Below are 6,609 nucleotides of genomic sequence, written 5' to 3' on the forward strand. Positions count from 1 at the left end.
ACTGGAAGGTAGTTGTGCTTTCTGGGTTTGAGGCCCACTGGTGGGTGTTGTTTAAAGATTGTTAATCTTCACTTGTGGTTTAAGCAAATATGGGCTTATAACATTACACGAGTTCTCCCACATTAACAGTAGCTTGATGAAAATTGTACAGTAACCCCCTCACTAGTCTGGTGCCCTTGGGAAGTGGGGATATTTGAGGTGTATATATACCTCGAAATCTCTACTTCATTTAAAGGTCTGAGTGGTGTAGTGGGTTAAGGCGTACTAGTTATGGTAGCTACTGGAAGGTAGTTGTGCTTTCTGGGTTTGAGGCCCACTGGTGGGTGTTGTTTAAAGATTGTTAATCTTCACTTGTGGTTTAAGCAAATATGGGCTTATAACATTACACGAGTTCTCCCACATTAACACTGGCTTGAAGAAAAATGTATAGTAACCCCTAACTAGTCTGGTGCCTTTGGGAAGTGGGGATATTTGAGGTGTATATATACCTCGAAATCTCTACTTCTTTTAAAGGTTTGAGTGGTGTAGTGGGTTAAGGCGTACTAGTTATGGCAGCTACTTGAAGGTAGTTGAGCTTTCTGGGCTCGAGGCCCACTGGTGGGTGTTGTTCCAAAGATTGTTAATCTTTACTTGTGGTTTAAACAAGTATGGGCTTATAGCATGGACACGAGTTCTCCCACATTAACAGTGGCTTGATGAAAAACGTATAGTAACCCCCTCACTAGTCTGGTGCCCTTGGGAAGTGGGGATATTTGAGGTGTATATATACCTCGAAATCTCTACTCCATTTAAAGGTCTGAGTGGTGTAGTGGGTTAAGGCGTACTAGTTATGGCAGCTACTGGAAGGTAGTTGTGCTTTCTGGGTTCGAGGCCCACTGGTGGGTGTTGCTCCATATTATTGTTAATCTTCACCTGTGGTTTAAGCATGGACATGAGTTCTCCCGCAATAACAGTGGCTTGATGAAAAACGTATAATAACCCCTCACTAGTCTGGTGCCCTTGGGAAGTGGGGATATTTAAGGTGTATATATACCTAGAAATATCTTCTTCTTTTAAGAGTCTGAGTGGTGTATTGGGTTAAGACGTACTAGTTAGGGCAGCTACTGGAAGGTAGTTGTGCTTTCTGGGTTCGAGGCCCACTGGTGGGTGTTGTTCCAAAGATTTTTAATCTTCACTTGTGGTTTAAGCAAGTATGGGCTTATAGCATTACACCAGTTCTCCAACATTAACAGTGGCTTGATGAAAAACATATAGTAACCCCATACTAGTCTGGTGCCCTTGGGAAGTGGGGATATTTGAGGTGTATATATACCTAGAAATATCTACTTCTTTTAAGAGTCTGAGTGGTGTAGTGGGTTAAAGCGTACTAGTTAGGGCAGCTACTGGAAGGTAGTTGTGCTTTCTGGGTTCGAGGCCCACTGGTGGGTGTTATTCCAAAAATTGGTAGTCTTCACTTGTGGTTTTAGCAAGTATGGCCTTATAGCTTGGACACGAGTTCACCCACATTAACAGTGGCTTGATGAAAAACGTACAGTAACCCCCTCACTAGTCTGGTGCCCTTGGGAAGTGGGGATATTTGAGGTGTATATATACCTCGAAATCTCTACTTCATTTAAAGGTCTGAGAGGTGTAGTGGGTTAAGGCATACTAGTTACGGCAGCTACTGGAAGGTAGTTGTGGTTTCTGGGTTCGAGCTCACTTTTGGGTGTTGTTCCAAAGATTGTTAATCTTCATCTGTGGTTTAAGCATGGACACGAGTTCTCCCGCAATAACAGTGGCTTGATGAAAAACGTATAATAACCCCTCACTAGTCTGGTGCCCTTGGGAAGTGGGGATATTTAAGGTGTATATATACCTAGAAATATCTACTTCTTTTAAGAATCTGAGTGGTGTATTGGGTTAAGGCGTACTAGTTAGGGCAGCTCCCGGAAGGTAGTTGTGCTTTCTGGGTTCGAGGGCCACTGGTGGGTGTTGTTCCAAAGATTGGTAGTCTTCACTTGTGGTTTTAGCAAGTATGGCCTTATAGCTTGGACACGAGTTCTCCCACATTAACAGTGGCTTGATGAAAAACGTATAGTGACCCCTCACTAGTCTGGTGCCCTTGGGAAGAGGGTATATTTGAGGGGTATATAAACCTCGAAATCTCTATTTCTTTTAAGGGTCTGAGTGGTCTAGTAGGTTAAGGCGTACTAGTTAAGGCAGCTACTGGAAGGTGGTTGTGCTTTCTGGGATTGAGGCCCACTGGTGGGTGTTGTTCCAAAGATTGTTAATCTTCACTTGTGGTTTAAGCAAGAATGGGCTTATAGCATTACACCAGTTCTCCCACATTAACAGTGGCTTGATGAAAAACATATAGTAACCCCTCACTAGTCTGGTGCCCTTGGGAAGTGGGGATATTTGAGATGTATATATACCTCGAAATCTCTACTTCTTTTAAGGGTCTGAGTGGTGTAGTGGGTTAAGGCATACTAGTTATGGCAGCTGCTGGAAGGTAGTTGTGCTTTCTGGGTTCGAGGCCCACTGGTGGGTGTTGTTCCAAGGATTGTTAATCTTCACTTGTGGTTTAAGCAAGTATGGGCTTATAGCATGGACACTAGTTCTCCCACATTATTAGTAGCTTGATGAAAATTGTACAGTAACCCCCTCACTAGTCTGGTGCCCTTGGGAAGTGGGGATATTTGAGGTGTATATATACCTCGAAATCTCTACTTCATTTAAAGGTCTGAGTGGTGCAGTGGGTTAAGGCGTACTAGTTATGGCAGCTACTTGAAGGTAGTTGAGCTTTCTGGGCTCGAGGCCCACTGGTGGGTCTTGTTCCAAAGATTGTTAATCTTTACTTGTGGTTTAAACAAGTATGGGCTTATAGCATGGACACGAGTTCTCCCACATTAACAGTGGCTTGATGAAAAACGTATAGTAACCCCCTCACTAGTCTGGTGCCCTTGGGAAGTGGGGATATTTGAGGTGTATATATACCTCGAAATCTCTACTTCTATTAAGGGTCTGAGTGGTGTAGTGGGTTAAGGCGTACTAGTTATGGTAGCTACTGGAAGGTAGTTGTGCTTTCTGGGTTTGAGGCCCACTGGTGGGTGTTGTTTAAAGATTGTTAATCTTCACTTGTGGTTTAAGCAAATATGGGCTTATAACATTACACGAGTTCTCCCACATTAACAGTAGCTTGATGAAAATTGTACAGTAACCCCCTCACTAGTCTGGTGCCCTTGGGAAGTGGGGATATTTGAGGTGTATATATACCTCGAAATCTCTACTTCATTTAAAGGTCTGAGTGGTGTAGTGGGTTAAGGCGTACTAGTTATGGTAGCTACTGGAAGGTAGTTGTGCTTTCTGGGTTTGAGGCCCACTGGTGGGTGTTGTTTAAAGATTGTTAATCTTCACTTGTGGTTTAAGCAAATATGGGCTTATAACATTACACGAGTTCTCCCACATTAACACTGGCTTGAAGAAAAATGTATAGTAACCCCTAACTAGTCTGGTGCCTTTGGGAAGTGGGGATATTTGAGGTGTATATATACCTCGAAATCTCTACTTCTTTTAAAGGTTTGAGTGGTGTAGTGGGTTAAGGCGTACTAGTTATGGCAGCTACTTGAAGGTAGTTGAGCTTTCTGGGCTCGAGGCCCACTGGTGGGTGTTGTTCCAAAGATTGTTAATCTTTACTTGTGGTTTAAACAAGTATGGGCTTATAGCATGGACACGAGTTCTCCCACATTAACAGTGGCTTGATGAAAAACGTATAGTAACCCCCTCACTAGTCTGGTGCCCTTGGGAAGTGGGGATATTTGAGGTGTATATATACCTCGAAATCTCTACTCCATTTAAAGGTCTGAGTGGTGTAGTGGGTTAAGGCGTACTAGTTATGGCAGCTACTGGAAGGTAGTTGTGCTTTCTGGGTTCGAGGCCCACTGGTGGGTGTTGCTCCATATTATTGTTAATCTTCACCTGTGGTTTAAGCATGGACACGAGTTCTCCTGCAATAACAGTGGCTTGATGAAAAACGTATAATAACCCCTCACTAGTCTGGTGCCCTTGGGAAGTGGGGATATTTAAGGTGTATATATACCTAGAAATATCTTCTTCTTTTAAGAGTCTGAGTGGTGTATTGGGTTAAGACGTACTAGTTAGGGCAGCTACTGGAAGGTAGTTGTGCTTTCTGGGTTCGAGGCCCACTGGTGGGTGTTGTTCCAAAGATTTTTAATCTTCACTTGTGGTTTAAGCAAGTATGGGCTTATAGCATTACACCAGTTCTCCAACATTAACAGTGGCTTGATGAAAAACATATAGTAACCCCATACTAGTCTGGTGCCCTTGGGAAGTGGGGATATTTGAGGTGTATATATACCTAGAAATATCTACTTCTTTTAAGAGTCTGAGTGGTGTAGTGGGTTAAAGCGTACTAGTTAGGGCAGCTACTGGAAGGTAGTTGTGCTTTCTGGGTTCGAGGCCCACTGGTGGGTGTTATTCCAAAAATTGGTAGTCTTCACTTGTGGTTTTAGCAAGTATGGCCTTATAGCTTGGACACGAGTTCACCCACATTAACAGTGGCTTGATGAAAAACGTACAGTAACCCCCTCACTAGTCTGGTGCCCTTGGGAAGTGGGGATATTTGAGGTGTATATATACCTCGAAATCTCTACTTCATTTAAAGGTCTGAGAGGTGTAGTGGGTTAAGGCATACTAGTTACGGCAGCTACTGGAAGGTAGTTGTGGTTTCTGGGTTCGAGCTCACTTTTGGGTGTTGTTCCAAAGATTGTTAATCTTCATCTGTGGTTTAAGCATGGACACGAGTTCTCCCGCAATAACAGTGGCTTGATGAAAAACGTATAATAACCCCTCACTAGTCTGGTGCCCTTGGGAAGTGGGGATATTTAAGGTGTATATATACCTAGAAATATCTACTTCTTTTAAGAATCTGAGTGGTGTATTGGGTTAAGGCGTACTAGTTAGGGCAGCTCCCGGAAGGTAGTTGTGCTTTCTGGGTTCGAGGGCCACTGGTGGGTGTTGTTCCAAAGATTGGTAGTCTTCACTTGTGGTTTTAGCAAGTATGGCCTTATAGCTTGGACACGAGTTCTCCCACATTAACAGTGGCTTGATGAAAAACGTATAGTGACCCCTCACTAGTCTGGTGCCCTTGGGAAGAGGGTATATTTGAGGGGTATATAAACCTCGAAATCTCTATTTCTTTTAAGGGTCTGAGTGGTCTAGTAGGTTAAGGCGTACTAGTTAAGGCAGCTACTGGAAGGTGGTTGTGCTTTCTGGGATTGAGGCCCACTGGTGGGTGTTGTTCCAAAGATTGTTAATCTTCACTTGTGGTTTAAGCAAGAATGGGCTTATAGCATTACACCAGTTCTCCCACATTAACAGTGGCTTGATGAAAAACATATAGTAACCCCTCACTAGTCTGGTGCCCTTGGGAAGTGGGGATATTTGAGATGTATATATACCTCGAAATCTCTACTTCTTTTAAGGGTCTGAGTGGTGTAGTGGGTTAAGGCATACTAGTTATGGCAGCTGCTGGAAGGTAGTTGTGCTTTCTGGGTTCGAGGCCCACTGGTGGGTGTTGTTCCAAGGATTGTTAATCTTCACTTGTGGTTTAAGCAAGTATGGGCTTATAGCATGGACACTAGTTCTCCCACATTAACAGTAGCTTGATGAAAATTGTACAGTAACCCCCTCACTAGTCTGGTGCCCTTGGGAAGTGGGGATATTTGAGGTGTATATATACCTCGAAATCTCTACTTCATTTAAAGGTCTGAGTGGTGCAGTGGGTTAAGGCGTACTAGTTATGGCAGCTACTTGAAGGTAGTTGAGCTTTCTGGGCTCGAGGCCCACTGGTGGGTCTTGTTCCAAAGATTGTTAATCTTTACTTGTGGTTTAAACAAGTATGGGCTTATAGCATGGACACGAGTTCTCCCACATTAACAGTGGCTTGATGAAAAACGTATAGTAACCCCCTCACTAGTCTGGTGCCCTTGGGAAGTGGGGATATTTGAGGTGTATATATACCTCGAAATCTCTACTTCTATTAAGGGTCTGAGTGGTGTAGTGGGTTAAGGCGTACTAGTTATGGTAGCTACTGGAAGGTAGTTGTGCTTTCTGGGTTTGAGGCCCACTGGTGGGTGTTGTTTAAAGATTGTTAATCTTCACTTGTGGTTTAAGCAAATATGGGCTTATAACATTACACGAGTTCTCCCACATTAACAGTAGCTTGATGAAAATTGTACAGTAACCCCCTCACTAGTCTGGTGCCCTTGGGAAGTGGGGATATTTGAGGTGTATATATACCTCGAAATCTCTACTTCATTTAAAGGTCTGAGTGGTGTAGTGGGTTAAGGCGTACTAGTTATGGTAGCTACTGGAAGGTAGTTGTGCTTTCTGGGTTTGAGGCCCACTGGTGGGTGTTGTTTAAAGATTGTTAATCTTCACTTGTGGTTTAAGCAAATATGGGCTTATAACATTACACGAGTTCTCCCACATTAACACTGGCTTGAAGAAAAATGTATAGTAACCCCTAACTAGTCTGGTGCCTTTGGGAAGTGGGGATATTTGAGGTGTATATATACCTCGAAATCTCTACTTCTTTTAAAGGTTTGA

This window comes from Procambarus clarkii, chromosome 72 (assembly GCF_040958095.1).
Source record: "Procambarus clarkii isolate CNS0578487 chromosome 72, FALCON_Pclarkii_2.0, whole genome shotgun sequence".
In the NCBI taxonomy this organism is placed as follows: domain Eukaryota; kingdom Metazoa; phylum Arthropoda; class Malacostraca; order Decapoda; family Cambaridae; genus Procambarus; species Procambarus clarkii.